At 33.3% G+C, this 13,359-nt stretch overlaps 1 long non-coding RNA gene across 1 annotated transcript; it reads right to left on the bottom strand.

Annotated features, from left to right (window-relative positions):
* Positions 1 to 243: 243 nt before the first annotated feature.
* On the bottom strand, positions 244 to 8,206 carry LOC136834090 (uncharacterized). Its single transcript, XR_010851661.1, has 4 exons — positions 8,069 to 8,206; positions 2,564 to 2,775; positions 2,087 to 2,289; positions 244 to 905 (listed from the first exon to the last, which is right to left on the bottom strand). It is a non-coding gene; the product is annotated as an uncharacterized lncRNA (long non-coding RNA).
* Between the last annotated feature and the right edge of the window lie 5,153 nt (positions 8,207 to 13,359).

Raw genomic sequence — 13,359 nt, forward strand, 5'->3', positions numbered from 1 at the left:
ATTAGAAGGTGCTGAAGTTCTTGTGGTATTACCAGCTCCAGGTGCTGTGCCATTTTGTGTGCTTGGTCGTGTTGTAATAAATGGTGGGTCATGAGTTATAAAGGTGGTTTTAGCTGTTGATGTAGTCGTAGGTGTTGTATTAAATGGTGGGCCCTGAGTTATAAAAGTAGTTTTAGGTGTAATAAAATGGAGTTATGGTTTTGGGTCAAATGAGTTAAAAGTAGTTTTAGTTTTAGGTGTAATAAATGGTGGGTCATGAGTTATAAAAGTAGTTTTAGGTGTTGTAATAAATGGTGGGCCATGAGTTATAAAAGTAGTTTTAACTGTTGTAGTAGTCGATAGCGGTTTAGTAGTCTTAATCCCTAAAAAGTAAGAGAAAACTTAATTTAATCCACATATTATTAATGTCATCCTTTATAAAAATACATTTTCCTACTCCTAATGACGTTCGCGCTGACTTAACTTCACGCACGCCTTAAGTTAATCTTCCATGATACTTACAGGAGGTAAGAGATCTGAAGGTTATTTGCGGATGCAAAACTGGTCTATTTTTAGAACGTACCACTTAAGGTAAAATGAGCTTAACCAGTAAAGGTTTGATTTGAGAATAAAGGATGAAGCATTTGTGCCACCGCCACCAAATGTATAATTAGCTCAAAAAACAAAGCAAACATTCCAGTTTGAAATGACTCATAGTTACAACTAAACCAAAACTCGCTTATTCCTTGGAGTCAGGATGAATATCCATGAAAGAGATGGCAGGACTTAATCCATTTTCTATTACGCCGTTTCATCTTTACTGGAGAGCTATAAAACCCGAACATGGCAAGGGCAAGATTTCCAGGCTTCCTCCTTAGTCAGAACCTCATTAGCTTGACGATGGCTCGGACTCACTTCATTAGCAACTGTGAAAAATGAAATGATAAATTAGGATGTGTAAACTATATAGATGATGGTTATTACATCTTTCTATGACCGTTCACAGAAATTGTATGTGATGAAGTCATTATTTATCACCATTTATTTGACATTTGCTGAAGAAAAGAGCAGCAGTGTATTTCTTTTTTATAATATATTAGTGGAACAATTGCATCAAATATAGTCGTTTATTTGAAGATAACCACGATGCCTGCACAAGTTGCCCAGAAATCATATGGCTTCAGGCATATGTTCCTTTTGAATTTTCTTTACCTAGTTTCCTGATTACCCATTAGTGCCATAATAGACACACAATTTCACATGCACATACACTCACGTCCATTTGTAGCATAACATTTGTGAATATGAAAAATGTCTCGGTGCATGTGACAAAAATTCATAAATGGCTCCGCGTTTCAAATGTACAGACTGGCTATCATGTTGGAAGTAGGTTTATATCGACTCTAAGTAAAGAAAAAAAAACTCAATTCAACAAGCATTCAGAGTTGGTATCGATGTATACTTCTCTTGATAGCACAATGGCTAGTCACTGAAAGTTCGTCATTCCCCGACCGTTTGGTGTTCAAGTCCACCTGGTGACGGGTAGCCTATCACTTAGAAAATCCCCTTTGGAGTTTATTCCGAGGTTGAGTGAATTTGATATTAACCGACATTTGTAGCTTAATGTTCGTGAATACAAAAATATATGTGTGTGTATATATATGTATATATATGTGTATATATATGTATATATATATATATATATATATATATATATATATATATATATATATATATTATATTATATATATATGTATATATATATATATATATATATATATATATATATATATATATATATATATATATATATATATATATATATATATATATTATATATTATATTTGTTACAGTGGTCATTCGGCTAATGAGTTTAATAATTAGCTAATTGGATTTATGTTGCCTTGCTGTACCTAAGACCCTCATAATTCTGTCAATTAAGGCTAAAATTAGCTCGAAAGGACAGATATTGAATAGATCAGGTCGCCAGCTAACACTAGTTAACAATGAATAGAGGTTTATTTCATATCCACATGAATGAATTCAGCAAACTTACTGGAACAGTAGTTTCAACAAAAGTAAAATAAAATTAAATGGATTAGTTACCGGAGCTAACAGCAGCTCAGAATATTAGTCCTGCTTACGACAAACCTCAATGCTGCATAGAAATGAATGCAACAGACTTATGCGCCTCTCAAATGCTTTATCAGGCATTTACTGCAAGGCCGAATTGAGGTTTCTTGGTACTGATGATGCAGATTCTTCTCCAAGAAAGAGGATTTTTGTTCAGGACCAAGGCATACACAATTCTGGAAAAAGATGTATCCAGATAACAATCATTCATTACAGAAACTCACACTTGTCATTACTTAATCACAAAGGGATGATTGTTATGTCAAGAAATACTTTTAACGCCATGGAGGATAAGTTATGTGGCTTCACTAGACAAAAATAATTGTACTTAATAGATGAATTCATAAATGGGATGTTTGCTAGATTTCTTAGTCAGTGACTGTTCAAGGAAAAATGAGAGTTTCAGTTGAAGGGAAAGAGAACTGGGAGTAATTGTCAAATCAGACTTACCGCTGCATTAGCTAATGCAGTGATCAGTTGCATAAGATTCCTTGATCTGTTGGAATAACAATTTTCTCCTCATTTTGAACAAAGGAGGGAAAACAAAGGAGTGCTTGGAGGAATGGACACGTCTGTGTTCTGTGGCAGATGAGTGTAGAGTCTCCTGACACTGGGCAGCATTTCGCTGTTTGCTTCAAAACTCCGCTTAGCCAGGGCTTGACCTGAAATAACAGTAGTCTCGCCAGTACACAGAATAGAGAAAATTGGGTTTTAAGAACAGTATAACTAAGGTCTGGCCTAGCAAAACTGTATCCCTCTATGACTTTCTAAGCTAAAAGTTTTGCCCGTTGGCAGTCAGTCGCATAAGATTCCTTGGTCTGTTGGAATAACAATTTTCTCCTCATTTTGAACAAAGGAGTGCTTGGAGGAGGACATGGACACGTCTGTGTTCTGTGGCATCTGAGTGTAGAGTCTCCTGATACTAGGCAGCATTTCGCTGTTTGCTTCAAAACTCCTGGCCCTCCATTGAGATGTTCTCATCTTTAGGTGTTCTTGATAACAGCATCATTTCCTTTTTGTCTTTGCTGATTTTCATTTTGTTGTTTGTTAGGGTGTTGTTCCAGTCTTCGAGTTCACTCTGAAGGTCCTCCCTTGTTGCTGCTATCATTGCGTGGTCATCTGCGTATATTAGATCAATGACTCTTTCTTCATTGGGGTTTCCCTCTCTCATACACTTATCCAAAAACAGTGTGAACAGTAATGGTGAGAGGACACTGACCAGTGTGATACTTGATTTGACATCAAACCAATCATTGTTTTCAGTGCGGGTCTTCACTCTGTATTTTGTATTCTGGTATGTGTTGAAAATTGCTCTCTTAAATTTCTCTAGGGTCTCATAGTATTCGTCATGCATTGCATCATTAATTCAGATCACCACTGGGTGTGTTCAACAAAGTCTCAAAGTAATTTTTCCAACATAATTCTATTTCTCTTGTTTTTGTCAAAAGTGCTCCATCATTTGGGTGTTTTCTTGCGTCAGTAGGGTGGTGGGATCCCTTTTTGTAGCTCTTGGAAGTTTTGGATATAAGTTTTATGGTGCCTTGCTGATCATTTTCGAAATCCTTACCAATTTTTATCAAGCTTTGTATTTTTGAAGTTTCTTTCCCCCCTCTCCACGTCTCTGCTAGCCTCCTTGTAGCTATAATGGTCCTCAGTCCTCCTGGTTTTCATTCATTTTCTATACAGTTTCATTTTTCTTGTAACACATTCCTTAAGAGGTTTGTTTTCTTTTATCACCTCTTGCAGTTTTTGTGTGAACTACATATCAAGCAACGTCTGTAATCCCTCTTTTAAGATCATTCCACTTGTCAGTTGAGTTATTCCATTCATGCTGTCATTGGGTATATGAGCATTTTAATGCATGCAAAGGTCATTATTATTGAAGAAGTTCTGTAGATGAAGAACAACTCTCTAGGGTTAAAAATATATTATAAATATATATTATCTCAGATTATATACACATATATATACATACAGTATATATATAAATATATATATATATATATATATATATATATATATTTTTATAAATATTCTGCTGTTCGACCTCTCTGCATAATTTTAGTAGGAGTATAATCCTAACAAAGACAAGAAAAGCTTCTCTGTGGAAAGTAGAGAGAGGAGCAGGCAGGAGGTAGTTGTTGTGTTCAAATTTAACCATTCCTAACAGCTTATAAGTTAGTATTAGAGACCTGTCCAACTGGGAGGTTTTCACCAGGCCCCCTTTAATGAGGGTGTCCTTAAGCATTACTTTTCTCTGTACTATGTATCGGCGATGTTTTTGCCATTTTTCAGACTGCCGGAGGCTATGGAAGGATCGCTGTTTACGAAAACACAGCAACCCGATCCGACCCAGGAAAGTCAGAGAGAGAACACAGCAGTCCTACAGAACACAAGCACTCGTTCATGCTCCTGCTTACTTTGTCTTTTATCCTTTTTACTTTTACTAAGTGAAACCGATGTTACACATTTTTTCAGTCCCTGGCGTCCGTTGCAAGCGCACAAGTAGCCTATGTGAAAGGTAAGTCTGGAAATGACAAGTATTCACCTACCTGCTGGTATTTCTCCCACTGTACTTCCATTTTTCATTTTCCCCTTCCTTAGCCACTGACTAAAGGTCCTGGTGGAATCATATCTCCTGTATTATGAGGTTGAGTATACGAAGTATAACTAGAGTTGCCTAGTGAGATTGAATAAGATATTCCCCTTGCAGTAAGTAGGAATTAGGGAGAGGTCAGTTATAAGTAATTCTCAGGCAAGCCTTGAGACCTGATCATACCATTGTTTGGAAGTGAAATAGCCTTTAATATCCTAGAGAATTGCTTAAGAGAGATCTATGAGAACGATCCTCCATTGCATTATAACCGAAGTAGAGGAAATATTACTGTGTCTGAAGGGGACTAATTGGCTCATGTAAATTCCCTCACTGCACTGTAACAATGCATTCTTTCTTTTGTTGGGACTAGGTGGGTTATAAATGGGTTTTGTTTAATTCATTTGTTCCAGAAATAATCAAATTATTCAAGAACATAGTTCCAACTGGCGACCTAATCTAATTCAGTTAATTGTCTGTCTTTTGGGGTATCTTTATCTTTAATTGACAGGATTAGTGGGTCTTAGGTAGAGCATGGCTATATAAATTACAGTAATTAATAATTAACTCATCAGCCGAAGGACCTACATAATATATATATATATATATATATATATATATATATATATATATATATATATATATATATATATTATATATGTATATATATATATACTGTATATAAACATGTAAATATATTATATATAATGTATATATATACAGTATATGCTATATATAAATATGTAATATATATTATATATGGGTGTGTAAATATAATATATATATATATATATATATATATATATATATATATATATATATATATATATATATATATATGTATGTATGTGTGTGTGTGTGTGTGTGTGTGTGTGTGTGTATCACTAAATAAAGGTGACAATATATTCAGCTAAAGCCACAAGAAAAATAGAAGTCAGGAGTACCAAGAGCTTTCATGTTATTTCTACACATTTTCGAGGTACAATGCTAAAAACACCGAGAATATCAAACAGTAAAAATAACATCTGAAAAAATGGAAAAAAATTTTCCAAATCCGGTTAAAACTAGTACAGCCAGCACAGAACAGCTCAACAGGTGACTAAAAAATTAACAATCTTACTATCCCTTTAACAACAAATACGTGTAGTTTGCACATACCCTAGCTTGCATTCAATAAGTCACCGTCATATTTAACCAAAGCAGATTCAGTGACATTTCCGAGTTATATTGTTACAATATAAAACAACTTTTGCCCCCTCCCAATGAATCATATGATTAAAATTATTATTGTGTAAAAATAAAGCATTCGACATTTGTCCCGTTCTCACGCTATATCTGTGTTTGAATCTGCTCTGATTAAATATCACGGTTACTTATTGAATGTAAGCCGGGGTATGTACGAAATAGACGCATTTGTTGTTAAAGAGATATGTAAGACTGTTTCTTTTTAATCAACTGTTGAGCTGTTTGTGTACCTGCTGTACTGGTTTTAACCGGATTTTGAATATTTGTGTTTCCATTTATTCAGCTTTTATGTTTACTTTGATAGATATTCCCGGTGTTTTAAGCATTGTACCTCGAAAATGTGTAGAAATAACACGAAAGCGCTTGGTACTTCTTTCTTTTATTTTTCCTGACCTTAGCTGAATTTATATTTAGGTATATATATATATATATATATATATATATATATATATATATATATATATATATATATATATATATATATATATATATTTGTGTGTATGTATGTGTGTGTGTGTATATATATAAAGTGTGTAGGTGTATTTTGCTGAAATTTTAATAGGATCGGTACACTTTTTTTATCTAAAGTTTTTTGGTAAACGTAATAATCTTCCTTTGATTTTATTAAACAGTTCCCGTTTCGCTCTGTTGAACAACTGTCGACATGTCTTGAAAAACATAAATAGGAAAGAATATTCTTGAAGAAGCAGTTGGCAAATTAAACCAATATGTGCTACATGGAAGGGGTTCTGGTATGGTGCTTTGATATTCCTAATGTCTTAATAATTAACTGTGTTTCACTAAATAAAAACACAAGTGGCTTTTCTAGTGCTGACGGAATTTTACTATTGATTACTCTGAATCGCTGTTTATTGAACCACTGCTCGTGGAAAATAATTTCTTGTGTATTGTTTTCGTCCTATTTAACAAAACTGCAATAATATTTTCCAAGTTACTCAGATAGATAATAGTGTTTTAGATGAATTACTTTAAAAATGTCAATTATTATTTAAAATCACTGGTAATTAATTAACGTGCCTATTAATACGGTAGTGCTCATACGTACAGTAATTACCAGTAAACATGTGGATTTGTTGAAGGTTTAGACCTTTTATTTCACTGACAATAGCATATATATATTTTTATATATCATATATATAATAGCATATATATATATATATATATATATATATATATATATATATATATATATATATATATATATATACAATATATATGCTATTGTCAATAAAACAAAAGGTACTTGACACAAATACCAAGCCTTGAATTCAGTATTTAGCGATATTTCTGACTTATTATTTGTTGATATAAAAGTAACGATTCGTTATATATATATATATATATATATATATATATATATATATATATATATATATATATATATATATATATATGAAGCCACAAACAATATTCAACATCGAATTCTTTTACACCTTAGCAATAACTTACTACCAAGGAGGAATTATAATTTAAATGTGCTTCCTCCCTGACCAGGACTGGAATCATGACCTGTTTTGGAAACAACGATGGAAAGTTATTTTGACCACCAGGCTTGCGATGAAACACATTTCAAGCATAATTCCTCTGGGTTGTAAGTCGTACACAAGGTATAGTGAATTCAGTATTTTGTGATATTTCTGACTTACTATTTGTTGATATAAAAGTAACGATTCTTTATATATATATATATATATATATATATATATATATATATATATATATATATATATATATATATATATATATATATATACCAGTTTTCTTATAATTTATTGGATTAGACTTGCATGTAACGCGTTTTGTTTTTCTAGCTTCGTGAGTCACGGCCTGCCCGAATATACATTTATTTTTTTTCACTAAACTTACACCGAAATATGTGGAAAAAAATCGCAGTTTTCGGAAAGAGACCATTAAATGGAGAATGAATGTTGAATCCCGTTTCCTTGAAACAGTAAAGTATGCATGCAATGCCAACTGCTAGAAAGCGCAAATCAGTAAGATGCCTGGTATGCTCTCCGAATTTCCAAAAATCTATTGAATTTTAGTCATCTAATAAAACGGCTAATATTATCACAACAGAAAATGTAAAAACTTACATACTGAACTCGACTTGTTCTCCTCTGGGATTCTTATTTGCCATCGCGTCGAGGGATATGGGCGGCGATGTTTCACTCATTGCTACAAACTACCTAATTCCATCCTGTCTTAATGCAAGCCGAGAACTGAGTATTGAGAACAGTGAAACAGGTGTTTGTGAACACCTGCGGAAGTTGGTTCCAATTTTTGTTCTCTGTGTATTATTGTAATTTTTCCAAGTTACACCGGTTGCATGTGACCAAATGACATGACAGATTGAACGTGGGCGTGATAAACATGAAGTTGGAACGGTGCTGATACCGTTAAGAGCTGGCAGCTGTTATGTACAACGAATAACTAGTGACTGGCGATGATGCTGATGGTGGGGTGGGGTTTGTGGAAGGAGAGAGGCGGGGATGGAAGTTATAGGCAAGCTGACTGTAATCAGATTATTGTAAGAATGTTCTGTTTTCAACCTGGAGTGTGTGTATGTGTATGTGTGTATTCACGCGCATATGAGTGTGTAAGTGCGAGCTAGTAAGGCAAACTGCACTTGAAAAAATTTTGCCATAATTATCATGTGGGTGATTTCTCGAGATGATTGGATTTTGAGAGAAAATGGATCCGAGTTCAAGCTTTGTTGCCATGAAATCCATCTCACTTCTGGCAAATAAAAGGGCTCATTATAAATGCGATTGCAGACATCTCTGCGCATCAGTCATTCAAGTCAGTTTTCTCCAACTTGTTTTCAACATTGTCTATGTAATAATGGCCTCGTTTGTGATAAAGTATATTGAAGTGTAACGAAATAGAATTCAGTTTTGCATTGTTTTGCTGTATCTTCAGATAGCATGTACGATATTTTCTTTTTTGAGAAGTTATTATGATATCAATTTATATTTCCTTATATTTGACAGAAAATTATTATTATATCCCCCGTAGGGGAGTAGTGCCATCAGTGCACCTCACGTGGTGCATTGTAGGCATTACTTTAGGGCCTTTGCAGCGTCCCTTCGTCCCCTAGCTGCAACCTCTTTTGTTCCATTTACTGTACCTTCATTCATATTCTCCTTCTCAAACAATTGGTTCATAGTGCATCTGCGAGGTTTTCCTTCTGTTACACCTTTCAGGCATTCTTATTGTCAATTTTGCTTTCAGCGCTGAATGACATCATAGGTCCCAGAGTTTGGCATTTGGCCTAAGTCCTATATTCTATTCTATTCTAATATCATGTCTGTTTATATTTCCAAATATTTGACAGAAAATTACAATGATATCGATTTGTATTTCCTTATATTTGAAAGAAAATTATTATCATATCAATTTATATTTCCATATACTTGACAGAAAACTATTATGATATCGATTTGTATTTCCATATATTTGACAAAATTGTTAATATATCGATATAGATTTTCATATATTTAACAGAAAATTATCGTACCGATTCATATTTCCATATATTTGACAGAAGCTAGGATGCGGGTTGACGGTAAGAGGCCACAAATCTGGTTTAAATTGATGTCTCTTTATACACATTGCAGAAATCATCTTATATTGCGACATTTGACTTCATTATTCGAAAAGTAACTATATATTGTTAGCGTAAACAAGAATGTAACTGTGGAAGCATATTGATATGCTTTTAAAGTTTTGCACCAGCATGCATATGGGTGATGTATTTACCGATTCCATTCTTTTTTCAGTTCTTATGTGTGTGTGTGTTGAGACAGTATCAGTATTTTCGTTTGATTTATGAGTAAATTTGTGATTCTGTAAATATAAAATATTAACCAAAATAAAAGTTCTTCCTACTTAGATAACCTCAAACAATCGGATGTGTTGGCTGTAACTTTGACTGCCAGGTCACGTCGTTTCCTGAAGTCCTCACAAGTGTTCCGTAAACAGAACTGGGTTTTATTCCTGAAAATAATATCTGATAGAGCACTGATCCGTTGAATTTATTTAAGTCTGTGTATTTTTCCTTTATATATTAACTTCGTTATTTGCTTTGTTCCATACGCAAAAGCTCCAGTTCAAATATTTTCATCTTCACAACTCGGCATTTACCAAATGCTTTTTATTCATTTAAGCGCCTGACTTATCTCTTCGTGGAGTGTTTCAGGGCTTGAGACTTATTTCCAGTCTTTCATATGCACTATATTTTTTTCATTTTGAAATCAATGGACGATATTAGTGCGTTAACAATGGTGTGAGAGATAGGTGATGGATCTAAATTAGTTATTTATATTTATAAAAACACCTTATTCCAAAAAAAATCCCTGTTTTATAAAAGAAAATATTTCCATCATGAAAAAATGACAGAGAATGTAAAATGTGAAATAAATATTAATTTTGAAGAATGGTGTAAAACATTACATACTTTAGACCTATGAATTTAAATCACTTGGAAAATAAAACAATACATTGATTTCTCTCAAAAGAACACATCACATATGTAATGCATTATTATGTTACGTAGAACGAAAAAATAATAAAATCTTAAATGAACGGTGGTAGGTTGTCTTAGATTATGCTGGCTTATGGTAGCGCTTGCCCCTGCTTCAAGTGTGAAAGAGGTGGAAACCTTGTTTGGGCCTCAGGAATCAGTCCAGCCAACAGAGACGGGAAATAATCACTACTCAGAATACCGATGAGGAAAAAATTATTTTGTCGGAAAACAGAATACCGATGAGTGAAAAATTATTTTGTGGGAAAACAGAATACCGATGAGTGAAAAATTATTTTGTGGGAAAACAGAATACCGATGAGGGAAAAATTATTTTGTGGGAAAACAGAATACCGATGAGGGAAAAATTATTTTGTGGGAATACGAAGTACTGATGAAGGAAAAATTATTTTGTGGGAAAACAGAATATTGATGAGAGAAAAATTATTTTGTGGGAAAACGGAGTACCGATGAGGGAAAAATTATTTTGTGGGAAAACGGAGTACCGATGAGGGAAAAATTATTTTGTGGGAAAACGGAGTACCGATGAGAGAAAAATTATTTTGTGGGAAAACGGAGTACCGATGAGGGAAAATTATTTTGTGGGAAAACGGAGTACCGATGAGGGAAAATTATTTTGTGGGAAAACAGAATACTGATGAGTGAAAAATTATTTTTGGGAAAAAACGGAGCACCGATGAGGGAAAAAATTATTTTGTGGGAAAAACAGGAGTGGAAAACAGAGCGATGAGGGAAAAAATTATTTTTTGTGATGAAAAAACTGTTGAGTACTGATGAGGAAAAATTATTTTGTGGGAAAACGGAGGGAAACCGATTTTGTGAAAAACAGGTACTAAAAAAATTATTTTAGAATGGGAGAAAATTATTTTTTACAATGATCAGATTATGAAAAGAGAATAAGATGAAAAAGTTATGTGGGATCCACTTCCAGCGAATGTGTGGGAACAGTACCTGATGTTAAAAAATTGTTTTGTGGGATAACAGTAAATTGATGAGAGAAAAATTATTCCCGGGAATGCCTGATGAGGAAAAATTCATTTTTGTTATATTTTTCTAGATGAAGATAAATCAAGAGATTTTCAAGATCAGATATCCCAGTAAGATGAAAAACGATCCAAAGTATTGAAAACCGGAAAATGTTCATTTCATGAGAATGATCCTATTGAAGGGAACATTGTGTTATATTGGGTAAATCGATTTGCTCTTGAAAAACGATGGACAAATGTGAGTTTTATGCAAGGTTTGTGTCAAAATGTTTACGCGTTTTGCGTAGAGAAGGGTAATTATGGAGATGAAATAAAAGTAAAGACTGTTGAACAGTCTTTCACCCGCAGATTGATCTTTTCTTAGTTAATTGTCCATATTCACATCACAAGTATCCCGCAGGGGGTTAGTGCCGTCAGTGCACCTCACGCGGTGCACTGTAGGCATTACTCAAGATTCTTTCGTAGCGTTCCTTCGGTCCCTAGCTGCAACCCCTTTCATTCCTATTGCTGTACCTCCATTCATATTCTCTTTCTTTCATCTTGATAGCCAACCTCTCTTAACAATTGTTTCATAGGGCAACTGCGGGGTTTTCCCCCCTGTTACACCTGTCAAACCTTTCAACTCTCAGTTTCCGTTTCAGCCCTGAATGACCTCGTAGGTCCCAGCGCTTGGCCCTTGGCCTAAATTCTACATTCCACTCCATATCAATTATGCTTTTGGTAACTTCCTTCAAAACACTGGATAATCTGCAGGAAAAAAACTACGTTTCGTTATTTCCTGACTGAAAGAAAAATATTATTGAGAATTGTGCCTCATCAGTAATAAACTTGAAGCCTACTGTTCACGACACGGGTTGTTTTTTATGACAATATACAAAATTTTTTGTACCGGAGAAATTATTGGCCCTCTGCTTATCGACGCTTTTGATAAATAGGGACACAGTTGTGTAAGAAACAGAGATAAGAAAAAAATGATGAAAAATGAGTGCTACGTTCTTAATCAAAACTCTCCTCTTTTATTTGGAAATATTTATATTACAAAAATTATTTATTTCCTTTTTTTTTGGGTCATTCAGCTTGAAAACGTGAAAAACAGAGTGAAACAATTATGAAGAAAGGAAAAACGTGTTCCTTTTAAAATCTGGAATTTTCTTAGGAATGTGGCAATGACCGTTGTGTTGTGGCCAAAAGCCCCTGTACATCGTTGTTTCCAAGTTAATCAGAGGTTTGAATCCAACTGGTGACAAGTCACTGATTAGTTATTATACCTTCATTTTGGCTGTGATGGAACAAATAATACATTATGCAGATAAATCATGGACTGAAATGGTAAGCAGGGGTGAACTGAACGTTCCTTTTAATGAGTTCTTAAATCAGTTAATTGTGCCCAGAGAATTATGTAATGCAATTCACAGACAGGGCCTTTTAGAAGGAAAAGAATGTTTGAAGAGTGAATTTTCAGGAAAATGTATTAACAGTATGTGCCAAAGTATCAGCATATTTCAGAATGTATCTTAAAAAGTCAATCAGTTTAGGTAAAAATCTAAAATATTTGTAAGATAGGGTCAGAAAAGGGAAAAGATTAATATATATATATATATAGCAAGAATATATATATATATATATATATATATATATATATATATATATATATATATATATATATATATATATATATATATATATATATATATATATATATATATATTTATATATATATATATATATATATATATATATATATATATTATATATATATATATGTATATATAATTATATATATATATATATATATATATATATATATATATATATATATATATATATATATATATATATATATGTATATATATAT

The sequence above is a fragment of the Macrobrachium rosenbergii genome, chromosome 53 (assembly GCF_040412425.1).
Source record: "Macrobrachium rosenbergii isolate ZJJX-2024 chromosome 53, ASM4041242v1, whole genome shotgun sequence".
NCBI lineage: Eukaryota > Metazoa > Arthropoda > Malacostraca > Decapoda > Palaemonidae > Macrobrachium > Macrobrachium rosenbergii.